Source organism: Rhipicephalus microplus, chromosome 3 (genome assembly GCF_043290135.1).
Source record: "Rhipicephalus microplus isolate Deutch F79 chromosome 3, USDA_Rmic, whole genome shotgun sequence".
Taxonomy (NCBI): domain Eukaryota; kingdom Metazoa; phylum Arthropoda; class Arachnida; order Ixodida; family Ixodidae; genus Rhipicephalus; species Rhipicephalus microplus.
In genome coordinates this window covers 169,663,425-169,681,964 of record NC_134702.1, presented here as the reverse complement: position 1 = coordinate 169,681,964, position 18,540 = coordinate 169,663,425, and the positions used below count along the sequence as shown (strand labels likewise).

General features: G+C 42.0%; 30 non-coding genes across 30 annotated transcripts; all 30 read right to left on the bottom strand.

Moving 5' to 3' along the window:
* Nucleotides 1-195: 195 nt before the first annotated feature.
* On the bottom strand, nucleotides 196-267 carry TRNAA-CGC (transfer RNA alanine (anticodon CGC)). The gene has a single exon. It is a non-coding gene; the product is annotated as a tRNA-Ala (tRNA).
* Nucleotides 268-541: 274 nt separating this feature from the next.
* TRNAA-UGC (transfer RNA alanine (anticodon UGC)) lies at nucleotides 542-613 on the bottom strand. The gene has a single exon. It is a non-coding gene; the product is annotated as a tRNA-Ala (tRNA).
* A 274-nt stretch (nucleotides 614-887) lies between these two features.
* Nucleotides 888-959, bottom strand: TRNAA-UGC (transfer RNA alanine (anticodon UGC)). Its single transcript has one exon. It is a non-coding gene; the product is annotated as a tRNA-Ala (tRNA).
* A 273-nt stretch (nucleotides 960-1,232) lies between these two features.
* TRNAA-CGC (transfer RNA alanine (anticodon CGC)) lies at nucleotides 1,233-1,304 on the bottom strand. The gene has a single exon. It is a non-coding gene; the product is annotated as a tRNA-Ala (tRNA).
* Nucleotides 1,305-1,579: 275 nt separating this feature from the next.
* TRNAA-UGC (transfer RNA alanine (anticodon UGC)) lies at nucleotides 1,580-1,651 on the bottom strand. Its single transcript has one exon. It is a non-coding gene; the product is annotated as a tRNA-Ala (tRNA).
* A 963-nt stretch (nucleotides 1,652-2,614) lies between these two features.
* Nucleotides 2,615-2,686, bottom strand: TRNAA-UGC (transfer RNA alanine (anticodon UGC)). Its single transcript has one exon. It is a non-coding gene; the product is annotated as a tRNA-Ala (tRNA).
* A 275-nt stretch (nucleotides 2,687-2,961) lies between these two features.
* TRNAA-UGC (transfer RNA alanine (anticodon UGC)) lies at nucleotides 2,962-3,033 on the bottom strand. Its single transcript has one exon. It is a non-coding gene; the product is annotated as a tRNA-Ala (tRNA).
* A 274-nt stretch (nucleotides 3,034-3,307) lies between these two features.
* TRNAA-UGC (transfer RNA alanine (anticodon UGC)) lies at nucleotides 3,308-3,379 on the bottom strand. Its single transcript has one exon. It is a non-coding gene; the product is annotated as a tRNA-Ala (tRNA).
* A 965-nt stretch (nucleotides 3,380-4,344) lies between these two features.
* Nucleotides 4,345-4,416, bottom strand: TRNAA-CGC (transfer RNA alanine (anticodon CGC)). The gene has a single exon. It is a non-coding gene; the product is annotated as a tRNA-Ala (tRNA).
* A 258-nt stretch (nucleotides 4,417-4,674) lies between these two features.
* On the bottom strand, nucleotides 4,675-4,747 carry TRNAA-UGC (transfer RNA alanine (anticodon UGC)). The gene has a single exon. It is a non-coding gene; the product is annotated as a tRNA-Ala (tRNA).
* A 619-nt stretch (nucleotides 4,748-5,366) lies between these two features.
* Nucleotides 5,367-5,438, bottom strand: TRNAA-UGC (transfer RNA alanine (anticodon UGC)). Its single transcript has one exon. It is a non-coding gene; the product is annotated as a tRNA-Ala (tRNA).
* Nucleotides 5,439-5,712: 274 nt separating this feature from the next.
* TRNAA-UGC (transfer RNA alanine (anticodon UGC)) lies at nucleotides 5,713-5,784 on the bottom strand. The gene has a single exon. It is a non-coding gene; the product is annotated as a tRNA-Ala (tRNA).
* A 274-nt stretch (nucleotides 5,785-6,058) lies between these two features.
* TRNAA-CGC (transfer RNA alanine (anticodon CGC)) lies at nucleotides 6,059-6,130 on the bottom strand. The gene has a single exon. It is a non-coding gene; the product is annotated as a tRNA-Ala (tRNA).
* Nucleotides 6,131-6,404: 274 nt separating this feature from the next.
* TRNAA-UGC (transfer RNA alanine (anticodon UGC)) lies at nucleotides 6,405-6,476 on the bottom strand. The gene has a single exon. It is a non-coding gene; the product is annotated as a tRNA-Ala (tRNA).
* Nucleotides 6,477-7,424: 948 nt separating this feature from the next.
* Nucleotides 7,425-7,497, bottom strand: TRNAA-UGC (transfer RNA alanine (anticodon UGC)). The gene has a single exon. It is a non-coding gene; the product is annotated as a tRNA-Ala (tRNA).
* A 619-nt stretch (nucleotides 7,498-8,116) lies between these two features.
* Nucleotides 8,117-8,188, bottom strand: TRNAA-UGC (transfer RNA alanine (anticodon UGC)). The gene has a single exon. It is a non-coding gene; the product is annotated as a tRNA-Ala (tRNA).
* Nucleotides 8,189-9,487: 1,299 nt separating this feature from the next.
* Nucleotides 9,488-9,560, bottom strand: TRNAA-UGC (transfer RNA alanine (anticodon UGC)). Its single transcript has one exon. It is a non-coding gene; the product is annotated as a tRNA-Ala (tRNA).
* A 619-nt stretch (nucleotides 9,561-10,179) lies between these two features.
* On the bottom strand, nucleotides 10,180-10,251 carry TRNAA-UGC (transfer RNA alanine (anticodon UGC)). The gene has a single exon. It is a non-coding gene; the product is annotated as a tRNA-Ala (tRNA).
* Nucleotides 10,252-11,546: 1,295 nt separating this feature from the next.
* On the bottom strand, nucleotides 11,547-11,619 carry TRNAA-UGC (transfer RNA alanine (anticodon UGC)). Its single transcript has one exon. It is a non-coding gene; the product is annotated as a tRNA-Ala (tRNA).
* A 619-nt stretch (nucleotides 11,620-12,238) lies between these two features.
* TRNAA-UGC (transfer RNA alanine (anticodon UGC)) lies at nucleotides 12,239-12,310 on the bottom strand. Its single transcript has one exon. It is a non-coding gene; the product is annotated as a tRNA-Ala (tRNA).
* A 1,294-nt stretch (nucleotides 12,311-13,604) lies between these two features.
* Nucleotides 13,605-13,677, bottom strand: TRNAA-UGC (transfer RNA alanine (anticodon UGC)). Its single transcript has one exon. It is a non-coding gene; the product is annotated as a tRNA-Ala (tRNA).
* Nucleotides 13,678-14,296: 619 nt separating this feature from the next.
* Nucleotides 14,297-14,368, bottom strand: TRNAA-UGC (transfer RNA alanine (anticodon UGC)). Its single transcript has one exon. It is a non-coding gene; the product is annotated as a tRNA-Ala (tRNA).
* Nucleotides 14,369-14,641: 273 nt separating this feature from the next.
* On the bottom strand, nucleotides 14,642-14,713 carry TRNAA-UGC (transfer RNA alanine (anticodon UGC)). Its single transcript has one exon. It is a non-coding gene; the product is annotated as a tRNA-Ala (tRNA).
* A 274-nt stretch (nucleotides 14,714-14,987) lies between these two features.
* Nucleotides 14,988-15,059, bottom strand: TRNAA-CGC (transfer RNA alanine (anticodon CGC)). The gene has a single exon. It is a non-coding gene; the product is annotated as a tRNA-Ala (tRNA).
* Nucleotides 15,060-15,334: 275 nt separating this feature from the next.
* Nucleotides 15,335-15,406, bottom strand: TRNAA-UGC (transfer RNA alanine (anticodon UGC)). The gene has a single exon. It is a non-coding gene; the product is annotated as a tRNA-Ala (tRNA).
* A 619-nt stretch (nucleotides 15,407-16,025) lies between these two features.
* On the bottom strand, nucleotides 16,026-16,097 carry TRNAA-CGC (transfer RNA alanine (anticodon CGC)). The gene has a single exon. It is a non-coding gene; the product is annotated as a tRNA-Ala (tRNA).
* A 967-nt stretch (nucleotides 16,098-17,064) lies between these two features.
* Nucleotides 17,065-17,138, bottom strand: TRNAA-UGC (transfer RNA alanine (anticodon UGC)). The gene has a single exon. It is a non-coding gene; the product is annotated as a tRNA-Ala (tRNA).
* Nucleotides 17,139-17,409: 271 nt separating this feature from the next.
* On the bottom strand, nucleotides 17,410-17,481 carry TRNAA-UGC (transfer RNA alanine (anticodon UGC)). The gene has a single exon. It is a non-coding gene; the product is annotated as a tRNA-Ala (tRNA).
* Nucleotides 17,482-17,755: 274 nt separating this feature from the next.
* Nucleotides 17,756-17,827, bottom strand: TRNAA-CGC (transfer RNA alanine (anticodon CGC)). The gene has a single exon. It is a non-coding gene; the product is annotated as a tRNA-Ala (tRNA).
* Nucleotides 17,828-18,102: 275 nt separating this feature from the next.
* On the bottom strand, nucleotides 18,103-18,174 carry TRNAA-UGC (transfer RNA alanine (anticodon UGC)). Its single transcript has one exon. It is a non-coding gene; the product is annotated as a tRNA-Ala (tRNA).
* Between the last annotated feature and the right edge of the window lie 366 nt (nucleotides 18,175-18,540).

Below are 18,540 nucleotides of genomic sequence, written 5' to 3'. Positions count from 1 at the left end.
TAAACATAATTATCTCGTCATTGCTGCCTGATACAGTTTTTTTCATCTTTGAGAAAAGTCGCTTATCTCTATAGTCAAAGAAAATGGCAGCGCTGTTCGATGAAATGTATTTCATGATATGCGCACCGGTAACTCGTGGTGCCGTAGTATTACAACAGGCAATAAAAAAAGTTACCGGTAAAGTTGAGAGCGCTTTGGAGGTGCCGGGGATTGAACCCGGGACTTCTCACAAGCGAAGCGAGGGCTCTACCACTGAGCTACACCCCCGTTACATCTGGAGCACTCATTAACGAGTTTCTTGGTGCTCATCAGCTTGTTCTAACAATAAAATAATTCAATAGTTGAAATAAACATAATCATCTCGTCATTGCTGCCTGATACAGTTTTTTTCATCTTTGAGAAAAGTCGCTTATCTCTATAGTCAAAGAAAATGGCAGCGCTGTTCGATGAAATGTATTTCATGATATGCGCACCGGTAACTCGTGGTGCCGTAGTATTACAACAGGCAATAAAAAAGATACCGCTAAAGTCGAGAGCACTTTGGAGGTGCCGGGGATTGAACCCGGAACTTCTCACTTGCAATGCGAGCGCTCTACCACTGAGCTACACCCCCGTTACATCTGGAGCACTCATTAACGAGTTTCTTGGTGCTCATTAGCTTGTTCTAACAATAAATTACTTCAATAGTTGAAATAAAGAAAATCATCTCGTTTTTGCTGCCTGATACAGTTTTTTTCATCATTTAGGAAAGCCGCTTATCTCTATAGTCAAAGAAAATGGCAGCGCTGTTCGATGAAATGTTTTTCATGATATGCGCACCGGTAACTCGTGGTGCCGTAGTATTACAACAGGCAATAAAAAAGATACCGCTAAAGTCGAGAGCACTTTGGAGGTGCCGGGGATTGAACCCGGAACTTCTCACTTGCAATGCGAGCGCTCTACCACTGAGCTACACCCCCGTTACATCTGGAGCACTCATTAACGAGTTTCTTGGTGCTCATTAGCTTGTTTAACAATAAATTGTTTAAATAGTTGAAATAAAGAAAATCATCTCGTTATTGCTGCCTGATACATTTTTTTCATCATTGAGGAAAGCCGCTTATCACTATAGTCAAAGAAAATGGCAGCGCTGTTCGATGAAATGTATTTCATGATATGCGCACCGGTAACTCGTGTTGCCGTAGTATTACAACAGGCAATAAAAAAAGTTACCGGTAAAGTCGAGAGCGCTTTGGAGGTGCCGGGGATTGAACCCGGGACTTCTCACAAGCGAAGCGAGCGCTCTACCACTGAGCTACACCCCCGTTACATCTGGAGCACTCATTAATGAGTTTCTTGGTGCTCATTAGCTTGTTCTAACAATAAATTATTTAAATAGTTGAAATAAAGAAAATCATCTCGTTATTGCTGCCTGATACAGTTTTTTTCATCATTGAGGAAAGCCGCTTATCTCTATAGTCAAAGAAAATGGCAGCGCTGTTCGATGAAATGTATTTCATGATATGCGCACCGGTAACTCGTGGTGCCGTAGTATTACAACAGGCAATAAAAAAAGATACCGCTAAAGTCGAGAGCGCTTTGGAGGTGCCGGGGATTGAACCCGAGACTTCTCACATGCAAAGCGAGTGCTCTACCACTGACCTACACCCCCGTTACATCTGGAGCACTCATTAACAAGCTTCTTGGTGCTCATTAGCTTGTTCTAACAATAAAATAATTCAATAGTTGCAATAAAGAAAATCATCTCGTTATTGCTGCCTGATACAGTTTTTTTCATAATTGAGGAAAGCCGCTTATCTCTATAGTCAAAGAAAATGGCGGCGCTGTTTGATGAAATGTATTTCATGATATGCGACCGGTAACTCGTGGTGCCGTAGTATTACAACAGGCAATAAAAAAGATACCGCTAAAGTCGAGAGCGCTTTGGAGGTGCCGGGGATTGAACCCGAGACTTCTCACATGCAAAGCGAGTGCTCTACCACTGAGCTCCACCCCTGTTACATCTGGAGCACTCATTAACGAGTTTCTTGGTGCTCATCAGCTTGTTCAAACAATAAAATAATCAATTATTTGAAATAAACAAAATCATCTCGTCATTCTGCCTGATACAGTTTTTTAATCATTGAGGAAAGCTGCATATTTCTATAGTCAAAGAAAATGGCAGCGCTGTTCGATGAAATGTATTTAATGATATGCGCACTTGTAACTCGTGGGGCCGTAGTATTACAACAGGTAATAAAAAAAGACACCGCTAAAGTCGAGAGCGCTTTCGAGGTGCCGGCGTCTGAACCCGGGACTACTCACATGCAAAGCGAGCACTCTACCACTGAGCTACACCCCCTTTACATCTGGAGCACTCATTAACTAGTTTCTTGGTGCTAATCAGCTTGTTCTAACAATAAAATAATTCAATAGTTGAAATAAACAAAATCATCTCGTCAATGCTGCCTGATACAGTTTTTTCATCGTTGAAGAAAGCCGCTTATCTCTATAGTCAAAGAAAATGGCAGCGCTGTTCGATGAAATGTTTTTCATGATATGCGCACCGGTAACTCGTGGTGCCGTAGTATTACAACAGGCAATAAAAAAGATACCGCTAAAGTCGAGAGCACTTTGGAGGTGCCGGGGATTGAACCCGGAACTTCTCACTTGCAATGCGAGCGCTCTACCACTGAGCTACACCCCCGTTACATCTGGAGCACTCATTAACGAGTTTCTTGGTGCTCATTAGCTTGTTCTAACAATAAATTATTTAAATAGTTGAAATAAAGAAAATCATCTCGTTATTGCTGCCTGATACAGTTTTTTTCATCATTGAGGAAAGCCGGTTATCTCTATAGTCAAAGAAAATGGCAGCGCTGTTCGATGAAATGTATTTCATGATATGCGCACCGGTAACTCGTGGTGCCGTAGTATTACAACAGGCAATAAAAAAAGATACCGCTAAAGTCGAGAGTGCTTTGGAGGTGCCGGGGATTGAACCCGAGACTTCTCACATGCAAAGCGAGTGCTCTACCACTGACCTACACCCCCGTTACATCTGGAGCACTCATTAAGAAGTTTCTTGGTGCTCATTAGCTTGTTCTAACAATAAAATAATTCAATAGTTGAAATAAACATAATCATCTCGTCATTGCTGCCTGATACAGTTTTTTTCATCATTGAGAAAAGTCGCTTATCTCTATAGTCAAAGAAAATGGCAGCGCTGTTCGATGAAATGTATTTCATGATATGCGCACCGGTAACTCGTGGTCCCGTAGTATTACAACAGGCAATAAAAAAGATACCGCTAAAGTCGAGAGCACTTTGGAGGTGCCGGGGATTGAACCCGGAACTTCTCACTTGCAATGCGAGCGCTCTACCACTGAGCTACACCCTCGTTACATCTGGAGCACTCATTAACGAGTTTCTTGGTGCTCATTAGCTTGTTCTAACAATAAATTATTTCAATAGTTGAAATAAAGAAAATCATCTCGTTATTGCTGCCTGATACAGTTTTTTTCATAATTGAGGAAAGCCGCTTATCTCTATAGTCAAAGAAAATGGCAGCGCTGTTTGATGAAATGTATTTCATGATATGCGCACCGGTAACTCGTGGTGCCGTAGTATTACAACAGGCAATAAAAAAGATACCGCTAAAGTCGAGAGCGCTTTGGAGGTGCCGGGGATTGAACGCGAGACTTCTCACATGCAAAGCGAGTGCTCTACCACTGAGCTCCACCCCTGTTACATCTGGAGCACTCATTAACGAGTTTCTTGGTGCTCATCAGCTTGTTCAAACAATAAAATAATCAATTATTTGAAATAAACAAAATCATCTCGTCATTCTGCCTGATACAGTTTTTTAATCATTGAGGAAAGAGGCATATTTCTATAGTCAAAGAAAATGGCAGCGCTGTTCGATGAAATGTATTTAATGATATGCGCACTGGTAACTCGTGGTGCCGTAGTATTACAACAGGTAATAAAAAAAGATACCGCTAAAGTCGAGAGCGCTTTCGAGGTGCCGGCGTCTGAACCCGGGACTACTCACATGCAAAGCGAGCACTCTACCACTGAGCTACACCCCCTTTACATCGGGAGCACTCATTAACTAGTTTCTTGGTGCTAATCAGCTTGTTCTAACAATAAAATAATTCAATAGTTGAAATAAACAAAATCATCTCGTCATTGCTGCCTGATACAGTTTTTTCATCATTGAGGAAAGCTGCATATTTCTATAGTAAAAGAAAATGGCAGCGCTGTTCGATGAAATGTATTTCATGATATGCGCACCGGTAACTCGTGTTGCCGTAGTATTACAACAGGCAATAAAAAAAGTTACCGGTAAAGTCGAGAGCGCTTTGGAGGTGCCGGGGATTGAACCCGGGACTTCTCACAAGCGAAGCGAGCGCTCTACCACTGAGCTACACCCCCGTTACATCTCGAGCACTCATTAACGAGTTTCTTGGTGCTCATCAGCTTGTTCTAACAATAAAATAATTCAATAGTTGAAAAAAACAAAATCATCTCGTCATTGCTGCCTGATACAGTTTTTTCATCGTTGAGGAAAGCTGCATATTTCTATAGTCAAAGAAATTGGGAGCGCTGTTCGATGAATTGTATTTCATGATATGCGCACCGGTAACTTACAACAGGCAATAAAAAAAGATACCGCTAAAGTCGAGAGCGCTTTCGAGGTGCCGGGGTCTGAACCCGGGACTACTCACATGCAAAGCGAGCGCTCTACCACTGAGCTACATCCCCGTTACATCTGGAGCACTCATTAACGAGTTTCTTGGTGCTCATCAGCTTCTCCTAACAATAAAATAATTCAATAGTTGAAATAAACAAAATTATCTCATCATTGCTGCTTGATACAGTTTTTTCATCATTGAGAAAAGTCGCTTATCTCTATAGTCAAAGAAAATGGCAGCGCTGTTCGATGAAATTTATTTCAAGATATGCGCACCGGTAACTCGTGTTGCCGTAGTAATACAACAGGATATAAAAAAGATACCGCTAAAGTCGAGAGCGCTTTCGAGGGGCTGGGGTCTGAGCCCGGGACTACTCACATGCAAAGCGAGCGCTCTACCACTGAGCGACACCCCCGTTACATATGGAGCACTCTTTAACGAGTTTCTTGGTGCTCATCAGCTTCTCCTAACAATAAAATAATTCAATAGTTGAAATAAACAAAATTATCCCGTCATTTCTGGCTGATACAGTTTTTTTCATCATTGAGAAAAGCCGCTTATCTCTATAGTCAAAGAAAATGGCAGCGCTGTTCGATGAAATGTATTTCATGATATGCGCACCGGTAACTCGTGGTGCCGTAGTATTACAACAGACAATAAAAAAAGATACCGCAAAAGTCGAGAGCACTTTGGAGGTGCCGGGTATTGAACCCGGGACTTCTCACATGCAAAGCGAGCGCTCTACCACTGAGCTACACCCCCGTTACATCTGGAGCACTCATTAACGAGTTTCTTGGTGCTCATTAGCTTGTTCTAACAATAAATTACTTCAATAGTTGAAATAAAGAAAATCATCTCGTTATTGCTGCCTGATACAGTTTTTTTCATCATTGAGGAAAGCCGCTTATCTCTATAGTCAAAGAAAATGGCAGCGCTGTTCGATGAAATGTATTTCATGATATGCGCACCAGTAACTCGTGGTGCCGTAGTATTACAACAGGCAATAAAAAAGATACCGCTAAAGTCGAAAGCACTTTGGAGGTGCCGGGGATTGAACCCGGAACTTCTCACTTGCAATGCGAGCACTCTACCACTGAGCTACACCCCCGTTACATCTGGAGCACTCATTAACGAGTTTCTTGGTGCTCATTAGCTTGTTCTAACAATAAACTATTTAAATAGTTGAAATAAAGAAAATCATCTCGTTATTGCTGCCTGATACAGTTTTTTTCATCATTGAGGAAAGCCGCTTATCTCTATAGTCAAAGAAAATGGCAGCGCTGTTCGATGAAATGTATTTCATGATATGCGCACCGGTAACTCGTGGTGGTGTAGTATTACAACAGGCAATAAAAAAGTTACCGCTAAAGTCGAGAGCGCTTTGGAGGTGCCGGGGATTGAAGCCGGGACTTCTCACATGCGAAGCGAGCGCTCTACCACTGAGCTACACCCCCGTTACATCTGGAGCACTCATTAACGAGTTTCTTGGTGCTCATCACGTTGTCCAAACAATAAAATAATCAATTAGTTGAAATAAACAAAATCATCTCCTCATTGCTGCCTGATACAGTTTTTTTCATCATTGAGAAAAGTCGCTTATCTCTATAGTCAAAGAAAATGGCAGCGCTGTTCGATGAAATGTATTTCATGATATGCGCACCGGTAACTCGTGGTCCCGTAGTATTACAACAGGCAATAAAAAAGATACCGCTAAAGTCGAGAGCACTTTGGAGGTGCCGGGGATTGAACCCGGAACTTCTCACTTGCAATGCGAGCGCTCTACCACTGAGCTACACCCTCGTTACATCTGGAGCACTCATTAACGAGTTTCTTGGTGCTCATTAGCTTGTTCTAACAATAAATTATTTCAATAGTTGAAATAAAGAAAATCATCTCGTTATTGCTGCCTGATACAGTTTTTTTCATAATTGAGGAAAGCCGCTTATCTCTATAGTCAAAGAAAATGGCAGCGCTGTTTGATGAAATGTATTTCATGATATGCGCACCGGTAACTCGTGGTGCCGTAGTATTACAACAGGCAATAAAAAAGATACCGCTAAAGTCGAGAGCGCTTTGGAGGTGCCGGGGATTGAACCCGAGACTTCTCACATGCAAAGCGAGTGCTCTACCACTGAGCTCCACCCCTGTTACATCTGGAGCACTCATTAACGAGTTTCTTGGTGCTCATCAGCTTGTTCAAACAATAAAATAATCAATTATTTGAAATAAACAAAATCATCTCGTCATTCTGCCTGATACAGTTTTTTAATCATTGAGGAAAGCTGCATATTTCTATAGTCAAAGAAAATGGCAGCGCTGTTCGATGAAATGTATTTAATGATATGCGCACTGGTAACTCGTGGTGCCGTAGTATTACAGCAGGCATTAAAAAAGATACCGCTAAAGTCGAGAGCGCTTTGGAGGTACCGGGGATTATACCCGGGACTTCTCACATGCAAATCGAGCGCTCTACCACTGAGCTACACCCCCGTTACATCTGGAGCACTCATTAACGAGTTTCTTGGTGCTCATCAGCTTGTTCTAACAATAAAATAATTCAATAGTTGAAAAAAACAAAATCATCTCGTCATTGCTGCCTGATACAGTTTTTTCATCGTTGAGGAAAGCTGCATATTTCTATAGTCAAAGAAATTGGCAGCGCTGTTCGATGAATTGTATTTCATGATATGCGCACCGGTAACTTACAACAGGCAATAAAAAAAGATACCGCTAAAGTCGAGAGCGCTTTCGAGGTGCCGGGGTCTGAACCCGGGACTACTCACATGCAAAGCGAGCGCTCTACCACTGAGCTACATCCCCGTTACATCTGGAGCACTCATTAACGAGTTTCTTGGTGCTCATCAGCTTCTCCTAACAATAAAATAATTCAATAGTTGAAATAAACAAAATTATCTCATCATTGCTGCTTGATACAGTTTTTTCATCATTGAGAAAAGTCGCTTATCTCTATAGTCAAAGAAAATGGCAGCGCTGTTCGATGAAATTTATTTCAAGATATGCGCACCGGTAACTCGTGTTGCCGTAGTAATACAACAGGATATAAAAAAGATACCGCTAAAGTCGAGAGCGCTTTCGAGGGGCTGGGGTCTGAGCCCGGGACTACTCACATGCAAAGCGAGCGCTCTACCACTGAGCGACACCCCCGTTACATATGGAGCACTCATTAACGAGTTTCTTGGTGCTCATCAGCTTCTCCTAACAATAAAATAATTCAATAGTTGAAATAAACAAAATTATCCCGTCATTTCTGGCTGATACAGTTTTTTTCATCATTGAGAAAAGCCGCTTATCTCTATAGTCAAAGAAAATGGCAGCGCTGTTCGATGAAATGTATTTCATGATATGCGCACCGGTAACTCGTGGTGCCGTAGTATTACAACAGACAATAAAAAAAGATACCGCAAAAGTCGAGAGCACTTTGGAGGTGCCGGGTATTGAACCCGGGACTTCTCACATGCAAAGCGAGCGCTCTACCACTGATCTACACCCCCGTTACATCTGGAGCACTCATTAACGAGTTTCTTGGTGCTCATTAGCTTGTTCTAACAATAAATTATTTCAATAGTTGAAATAAAGAAAATCATCTCGTTATTGCTGCCTGATACAGTTTTTTTCATAATTGAGGAAAGCCGCTTATCTCTATAGTCAAAGAAAATGGCAGCGCTGTTTGATGAAATGTATTTCATGATATGCGCACCGGTAACTCGTGGTGCCGTAGTATTACAACAGGCAATAAAAAAGATACCGCTAAAGTCGAGAGCGCTTTGGAGGGGCCGGGGATTGAACCCGAGACTTCTCACATGCAAAGCGAGTGCTCTACCACTGAGCTCCACCCCTGTTACATCTGGAGCACTCATTAACGAGTTTCTTGGTGCTCATCAGCTTGTTCAAACAATAAAATAATCAATTATTTGAAATAAACAAAATCATCTCGTCATTCTGCCTGATACAGTTTTTTAATCATTGAGGAAAGCTGCATATTTCTATAGTCAAAGAAAATGGCAGCGCTGTTCGATGAAATGTATTTAATGATATGCGCACTGGTAACTCGTGGTGCCGTAGTATTACAACAGGTAATAAAAAAAGATACCGCTAAAGTCGAGAGCGCTTTCGAGGTGCCGGCCGGCGTCTGAACCCGGGACTACTCACATGCAAAGCGAGCACTCTACCACTGAGCTACACCCCCTTTACATCTGGAGCACTCATTAACTAGTTTCTTGGTGCTAATCAGCTTGTTCTAACAATAAAATAATTCAATAGTTGAAATAAACAAAATCATCTCGTCAATGCTGCCTGATACAGTTTTTTTCATCATTGAGAAAAGCCGCTTATCTCTATAGTCAAAGAAAATGGCAGCGCTGTTCGATGAAATGTATTTCATGATATGCGTACCGGTGACTCGTGGTGCCGTAGTATTACAGCAGGCATTAAAAAAGATACCGCTAAAGTCGAGAGCGCTTTGGAGGTACCGGGGATTATACCCGGGACTTCTCACATGCAAATCGAGCGCTCTACCACTGAGCTACACCCCCGTTACATCTGGAGCACTCATTAACGAGTTTCTTGGTGCTCATCAGCTTGTTCTAACAATAAAATAATTCAATAGTTGAAAAAAACAAAATCATCTCGTCATTGCTGCCTGATACAGTTTTTTCATCGTTGAGGAAAGCTGCATATTTCTATAGTCAAAGAAATTGGCAGCGCTGTTCGATGAATTGTATTTCATGATATGCGCACCGGTAACTTACAACAGGCAATAAAAAAAGATACCGCTAAAGTCGAGAGCGCTTTCGAGGTGCCGGGGTCTGAACCCGGGACTACTCACATGCAAAGCGAGCGCTCTACCACTGAGCTACATCCCCGTTACATCTGGAGCACTCATTAACGAGTTTCTTGGTGCTCATCAGCTTCTCCTAACAATAAAATAATTCAATAGTTGAAATAAACAAAATTATCTCATCATTGCTGCTTGATACAGTTTTTTCATCATTGAGAAAAGTCGCTTATCTCTATAGTCAAAGAAAATGGCAGCGCTGTTCGATGAAATTTATTTCAAGATATGCGCACCGGTAACTCGTGTTGCCGTAGTAATACAACAGGATATAAAAAAGATACCGCTAAAGTCGAGAGCGCTTTCGAGGGGCTGGGGTCTGAGCCCGGGACTACTCACATGCAAAGCGAGCGCTCTACCACTGAGCGACACCCCCGTTACATATGGAGCACTCATTAACGAGTTTCTTGGTGCTCATCAGCTTCTCCTAACAATAAAATAATTCAATAGTTGAAATAAACAAAATTATCCCGTCATTTCTGGCTGATACAGTTTTTTTCATCATTGAGAAAAGCCGCTTATCTCTATAGTCAAAGAAAATGGCAGCGCTGTTCGATGAAATGTATTTCATGATATGCGCACCGGTAACTCGTGGTGCCGTAGTATTACAACAGACAATAAAAAAAGATACCGCAAAAGTCGAGAGCACTTTGGAGGTGCCGGGTATTGAACCCGGGACTTCTCACATGCAAAGCGAGCGCTCTACCACTGATCTACACCCCCGTTACATCTGGAGCACTCATTAACGAGTTTCTTGGTGCTCATTAGCTTGTTCTAACAATAAATTATTTCAATAGTTGAAATAAAGAAAATCATCTCGTTATTGCTGCCTGATACAGTTTTTTTCATAATTGAGGAAAGCCGCTTATCTCTATAGTCAAAGAAAATGGCAGCGCTGTTTGATGAAATGTATTTCATGATATGCGCACCGGTAACTCGTGGTGCCGTAGTATTACAACAGGCAATAAAAAAGATACCGCTAAAGTCGAGAGCGCTTTGGAGGTGCCGGGGATTGAACCCGAGACTTCTCACATGCAAAGCGAGTGCTCTACCACTGAGCTCCACCCCTGTTACATCTGGAGCACTCATTAACGAGTTTCTTGGTGCTCATCAGCTTGTTCAAACAATAAAATAATCAATTATTTGAAATAAACAAAATCATCTCGTCATTCTGCCTGATACAGTTTTTTAATCATTGAGGAAAGCTGCATATTTCTATAGTCAAAGAAAATGGCAGCGCTGTTCGATGAAATGTATTTAATGATATGCGCACTGGTAACTCGTGGTGCCGTAGTATTACAACAGGTAATAAAAAAAGATACCGCTAAAGTCGAGAGCGCTTTCGAGGTGCCGGCGTCTGAACCCGGGACTACTCACATGCAAAGCGAGCACTCTACCACTGAGCTACACCCCCTTTACATCTGGAGCACTCATTAACTAGTTTCTTGGTGCTAATCAGCTTGTTCTAACAATAAAATAATTCAATAGTTGAAATAAACAAAATCATCTCGTCAATGCTGCCTGATACAGTTTTTTTCATCATTGAGAAAAGCCGCTTATCTCTATAGTCAAAGAAAATGGCAGCGCTGTTCGATGAAATGTATTTCATGATATGCGTACCGGTGACTCGTGGTGCCGTAGTATTACAGCAGGCATTAAAAAAGATACCGCTAAAGTCGAGAGCGCTTTGGAGGTACCGGGGATTATACCCGGGACTTCTCACATGCAAATCGAGCGCTCTACCACTGAGCTACACCCCCGTTACATCTGGAGCACTCATTAACGAGTTTCTTGGTGCTCATCAGCTTGTTCTAACAATAAAATAATTCAATAGTTGAAAAAAACAAAATCATCTCGTCATTGCTGCCTGATACAGTTTTTTCATCGTTGAGGAAAGCTGCATATTTCTATAGTCAAAGAAATTGGCAGCGCTGTTCGATGAATTGTATTTCATGATATGCGCACCGGTAACTTACAACAGGCAATAAAAAAAGATACCGCTAAAGTCGAGAGCGCTTTCGAGGTGCCGGGGTCTGAACCCGGGACTACTCACATGCAAAGCGAGCGCTCTACCACTGAGCTACATCCCCGTTACATCTGGAGCACTCATTAACGAGTTTCTTGGTGCTCATCAGCTTCTCCTAACAATAAAATAATTCAATAGTTGAAATAAACAAAATTATCTCATCATTGCTGCTTGATACAGTTTTTTCATCATTGAGAAAAGTCGCTTATCTCTATAGTCAAAGAAAATGGCAGCGCTGTTCGATGAAATTTATTTCAAGATATGCGCACCGGTAACTCGTGTTGCCGTAGTAATACAACAGGATATAAAAAAGATACCGCTAAAGTCGAGAGCGCTTTCGAGGGGCTGGGGTCTGAGCCCGGGACTACTCACATGCAAAGCGAGCGCTCTACCACTGAGCGACACCCCCGTTACATATGGAGCACTCATTAACGAGTTTCTTGGTGCTCATCAGCTTCTCCTAACAATAAAATAATTCAATAGTTGAAATAAACAAAATTATCCCGTCATTTCTGGCTGATACAGTTTTTTTCATCATTGAGAAAAGCCGCTTATCTCTATAGTCAAAGAAAATGGCAGCGCTGTTCGATGAAATGTATTTCATGATATGCGCACCGGTAACTCGTGGTGCCGTAGTATTACAACAGACAATAAAAAAAGATACCGCAAAAGTCGAGAGCACTTTGGAGGTGCCGGGTATTGAACCCGGGACTTCTCACATGCAAAGCGAGCGCTCTACCACTGATCTACACCCCCGTTACATCTGGAGCACTCATTAACGAGTTTCTTGGTGCTCATTAGCTTGTTCTAACAATAAATTATTTCAATAGTTGAAATAAAGAAAATCATCTCGTTATTGCTGCCTGATACAGTTTTTTTCATAATTGAGGAAAGCCGCTTATCTCTATAGTCAAAGAAAATGGCAGCGCTGTTTGATGAAATGTATTTCATGATATGCGCACCGGTAACTCGTGGTGCCGTAGTATTACAACAGGCAATAAAAAAGATACCGCTAAAGTCGAGAGCGCTTTGGAGGTGCCGGGGATTGAACCCGAGACTTCTCACATGCAAAGCGAGTGCTCTACCACTGAGCTCCACCCCTGTTACATCTGGAGCACTCATTAACGAGTTTCTTGGTGCTCATCAGCTTGTTCAAACAATAAAATAATCAATTATTTGAAATAAACAAAATCATCTCGTCATTCTGCCTGATACAGTTTTTAATCATTGAGGAAAGCTGCATATTTCTATAGTCAAAGAAAATGGCAGCGCTGTTCGATGAAATGTATTTAATGATATGCGCACTGGTAACTCGTGGTGCCGTAGTATTACAACAGGTAATAAAAAAAGATACCGCTAAAGTCGAGAGCGCTTTCGAGGTGCCGGCGTCTGAACCCGGGACTACTCACATGCAAAGCGAGCACTCTACCACTGAGCTACACCCCCTTTACATCTGGAGCACTCATTAACTAGTTTCTTGGTGCTAATCAGCTTGTTCTAACAATAAAATAATTCAATAGTTGAAATAAACAAAATCATCTCGTCAATGCTGCCTGATACAGTTTTTTTCATCATTGAGAAAAGCCGCTTATCTCTATAGTCAAAGAAAATGGCAGCGCTGTTCGATGAAATGTATTTCATGATATGCGTACCGGTGACTCGTGGTGCCGTAGTATTACAGCAGGCATTAAAAAAGATACCGCTAAAGTCGAGAGCGCTTTGGAGGTACCGGGGATTATACCCGGGACTTCTCACATGCAAATCGAGCGCTCTACCACTGAGCTACACCCCCGTTACATCTGGAGCACTCATTAACGAGTTTCTTGGTGCTCATCAGCTTGTTCTAACAATAAAATAATTCAATAGTTGAAAAAAACAAAATCATCTCGTCATTGCTGCCTGATACAGTTTTTTCATCGTTGAGGAAAGCTGCATATTTCTATAGTCAAAGAAATTGGCAGCGCTGTTCGATGAATTGTATTTCATGATATGCGCACCGGTAACTTACAACAGGCAATAAAAAAAGATACCGCTAAAGTCGAGAGCGCTTTCGAGGTGCCGGGGTCTGAACCCGGGACTACTCACATGCAAAGCGAGCGCTCTACCACTGAGCTACATCCCCGTTACATCTGGAGCACTCATTAACGAGTTTCTTGGTGCTCATCAGCTTCTCCTAACAATAAAATAATTCAATAGTTGAAATAAACAAAATTATCTCATCATTGCTGCTTGATACAGTTTTTTCATCATTGAGAAAAGTCGCTTATCTCTATAGTCAAAGAAAATGGCAGCGCTGTTCGATGAAATTTATTTCAAGATATGCGCACCGGTAACTCGTGTTGCCGTAGTAATACAACAGGATATAAAAAAGATACCGCTAAAGTCGAGAGCGCTTTCGAGGGGCTGGGGTCTGAGCCCGGGACTACTCACATGCAAAGCGAGCGCTCTACCACTGAGCGACACCCCCGTTACATATGGAGCACTCATTAACGAGTTTCTTGGTGCTCATCAGCTTCTCCTAACAATAAAATAATTCAATAGTTGAAATAAACAAAATTATCCCGTCATTTCTGGCTGATACAGTTTTTTTCATCATTGAGAAAAGCCGCTTATCTCTATAGTCAAAGAAAATGGCAGCGCTGTTCGATGAAATGTATTTCATGATATGCGCACCGGTAACTCGTGGTGCCGTAGTATTACAACAGACAATAAAAAAAGATACCGCAAAAGTCGAGAGCACTTTGGAGGTGCCGGGTATTGAACCCGGGACTTCTCACATGCAAAGCGAGCGCTCTACCACTGATCTACACCCCCGTTACATCTGGAGCACTCATTAACGAGTTTCTTGGTGCTCATAACTTGTTCTAACAATAAATTATTTCAATAGTTGAAATAAAGAAAATCATCTCGTTATTGCTGCCTGATACAGTTTTTTTCATCATTGAGGAAAGCCGCTTATCTCTATAGTCAAAGAAAATGGCAGCGCTGTTCGATGAAATGTATTTCATGATATGCGCACCAGTAACTCGTGGTGCCGTAGTATTACAACAGGCAATAAAAAAGATACCGCTAAAGTCGAAAGCACTTTGGAGGTGCCGGGGATTGAACCCGGAACTTCTCACTTGCAATGCGAGCACTCTACCACTGAGCTACACCCCCGTTACATCTGGAGCACTCATTAACGAGTTTCTTGGTGCTCATTAGCTTGTTCTAACAATAAACTATTTAAATAGTTGAAATAAAGAAAATCATCTCGTTATTGCTGCCTGATACAGTTTTTTTCATCATTGAGGAAAGCCGCTTATCTCTATAGTCAAAGAAAATGGCAGCGCTGTTCGATGAAATGTATTTCATGATATGCGCACCGGTAACTCGTGGTGGTGTAGTATTACAACAGGCAATAAAAAAGTTACCGCTAAAGTCGAGAGCGCTTTGGAGGTGCCGGGGATTGAAGCCGGGACTTCTCACATGCGAAGCGAGCGCTCTACCACTGAGCTACACCCCCGTTACATCTGGAGCACTCATTAACGAGTTTCTTGGTGCTCCTCAGCTGATTCTAACAATAAAATAATCAATTAGTTGAAATAAACAAAATCGTCTCGTCATTGCTGCCTCATACAGTTTTTTTCATCATTGAGGAAAGCCGCTTATCTCTATAGTCAAAGAAAATGGCAGCGCTGTTCGATGAAATGTATTTCATGATATGCGCACCGGTAACTCGTGGTGCCGTAGTATTACAACAGGCAGTAAAAAAAGATACCGCTAAAGTCGAGAGCGCTTTGGAGGTGCCGGGGATTGAACCCTAGACTTCTCACATGCAAAGCGAGCGCTCTACCACTGAGCTACACCCCCGTTACATCTGGAGCACTCATTAACGAGTTTCTCGTTGCTCATCAGCTTGTTCTAACAATAAAATAATTCAATAGTTGAAATAAACAAAATCATCTCGTCATTGCTGCCTGATACAGTTTTTTCATCATTGAGGAAGGCTGCATATTTCTATAGTCAAAGAAATTGGCAGCGCTGTTCGATGAAATGTATTTCATGATATGCGCACCGGTAACTCGTGGTGCTGTAGTATTACAACAGGCAATAAAAAAAGATACCGCTAAAGTCGAGAGCGCTTTCGAGGTGCCGGGGTCTGAACCCGGGACTACTCACATGCAAAGCGAGCGCTGTACCACTGAGCTACATCCCCGTTACATCTGGAGCACTCATTAACGAGTTTCTTGGTGCTCATCAGCTTCTCCTAACAATAAAATAATTCAATAGTTGAAATAAACAAAATTATCTCGTCATTGCTGCTTGATACAGTTTTTTCATCTTTGACAAAAGTCGCTTATCTCTATAGTCAAAGAAAATGGCAGCGCTGTTCGATGAAATGAATTTCATGATATGCGCACGGGTAACTCGCGGTGGTGTAGTATTACAACAGGCAATAAAAAAGTTACCGCTAAAGTCGAGAGCGCTTTGGAGGTGCCGGGGATTGAACCCGGGACTTCTCACATGCGAAGCGAGCGCTCTACCACTGAGCTACACCCCCGTTACATCTGGAGCACTCATTAACGAGTTTCTTGGTGCTCATCAGCTGATTCAAACAATAAAATAATTCAATAGTTGAAATAAACAAAATCATCTCGTCACTGCTGCCTGATACAGTTTTTTCATCATTGAGGAAAGCTGCATATTTCTATAGTCAAAGAAATTGGCAGCGCTGTTCGATGAAATTTATTTCATGATATGCGCACCGGTAACTCGTGTTGCCGTAGTATTACAACAGGCAATAAAAAAAAAGATACCGCTAAAGTCGAGAGCGCTTTCGAGGGGCCGGGGTCTGAGCCCGGGACTTCTCACATGCAAAGCGAGCGCTCTACCACTGAGCTACACCCCCGTTACATATGGAGCACTCATTAACGAGTTTCTTGGTGCTCATCAGCTTCTCCTAACAATAAAATAATTCAATAGATTAAATAAACAAATTTATCCCGTCATTTCTGGCTGATACAGTTTTTTCATCATTGAGAAAAGCCGCTTATCTCTATAGTCAAAGAAAATGGCAGCGCTGTTCGATGAAATGTATTTCATGATATGCGCACCGGTAACTCGTGGTGCCGTAGTATTACAACAGACAATAAAAAAGATACCGCAAAAGTCGAGAGCACTTTGGAGGTGCCGGGGATTGAACCCGTGACTTCTCACATGCAAAGCGAGCGCCATATCACTGACCTACACGCCCGTTACATCAGGAGCACTCATTAACAAGTTTGTTGGTGCTCATTAGCTTGTTCTAACAATAAAATAATTCAATAGTTGAAATAAACATAATCATCTCGTCATTGCTGCCTGAAACAGTTTTTTTCATCATTGAGAAAAGTCGCTTATCTCTATAGTCAAAGAAAACGGCAGCGCTGTTCGATGAAATGTATTTCATGATATGCCCACCGGTAACTCGTGGTGCCGTAGTATTACAACAGGCAATAAAAAAGATACCGCTAAAGTCGAGAGCGCTTTGCAGGTGCCGGGGATTGAACCCGAGACTTCTCACATGCAAAGCGAGTGCTCTACCACTGAGCTACACCCCTGTTACATCTGGAGCACTCATTAACGAGTTTCTTGGTGCTCATAACTTGTTCTAACAATAAATTATTTCAATAGTTGAAATAAAGAAAATCATCTCGTTATTGCTGCCTGATACAGTTTTTTTCATCATTGAGGAAAGCCGCTTATCTCTATAGTCAAAGAAAATGGCAGCGCTGTTCGATGAAATGTATTTCATGATATGCGCACCAGTAACTCGTGGTGCCGTAGTATTACAACAGGCAATAAAAAAGATACCGCTAAAGTCGAAAGCACTTTGGAGGTGCCGGGGATTGAACCCGGAACTTCTCACTTGCAATGCGAGCACTCTACCACTGAGCTACACCCCCGTTACATCTGGAGCACTCATTAACGAGTTTCTTGGTGCTCATTAGCTTGTTCTAACAATAAACTATTTAAATAGTTGAAATAAAGAAAATCATCTCGTTATTGCTGCCTGATACAGTTTTTTTCATCATTGAGGAAAGCCGCTTATCTCTATAGTCAAAGAAAATGGCAGCGCTGTTCGATGAAATGTATTTCATGATATGCGCACCGGTAACTCGTGGTGGTGTAGTATTACAACAGGCAATAAAAAAGTTACCGCTAAAGTCGAGAGCGCTTTGGAGGTGCCGGGGATTGAAGCCGGGACTTCTCACATGCGAAGCGAGCGCTCTACCACTGAGCTACACCCCCGTTACATCTGGAGCACTCATTAACGAGTTTCTTGGTGCTCCTCAGCTGATTCTAACAATAAAATAATCAATTAGTTGAAACAAACAAAATCGTCTCGTCATTGCTGCCTCATACAGTTTTTTTCATCATTGAGGAAAGCCGCTTATCTCTATAGTCAAAGAAAATGGCAGCGCTGTTCGATGAAATGTATTTCATGATATGCGCACCGGTAACTCGTGGTGCCGTAGTATTACAACAGGCAGTAAAAAAAGATACCGCTAAAGTCGAGAGCGCTTTGGAGGTGCCGGGGATTGAACCCTAGACTTCTCACATGCAAAGCGAGCGCTCTACCACTGAGCTACACCCCCGTTACATCTGGAGCACTCATTAACGAGTTTCTCGTTGCTCATCAGCTTGTTCTAACAATAAAATAATTCAATAGTTGAAATAAACAAAATCATCTCGTCATTGCTGCCTGATACAGTTTTTTCATCATTGAGGAAGGCTGCATATTTCTATAGTCAAAGAAATTGGCAGCGCTGTTCGATGAAATGTATTTCATGATATGCGCACCGGTAACTCGTGGTGCTGTAGTATTACAACAGGCAATAAAAAAAGATACCGCTAAAGTCGAGAGCGCTTTCGAGGTGCCGGGGTCTGAACCCGGGACTACTCACATGCAAAGCGAGCGCTGTACCACTGAGCTACATCCCCGTTACATCTGGAGCACTCAT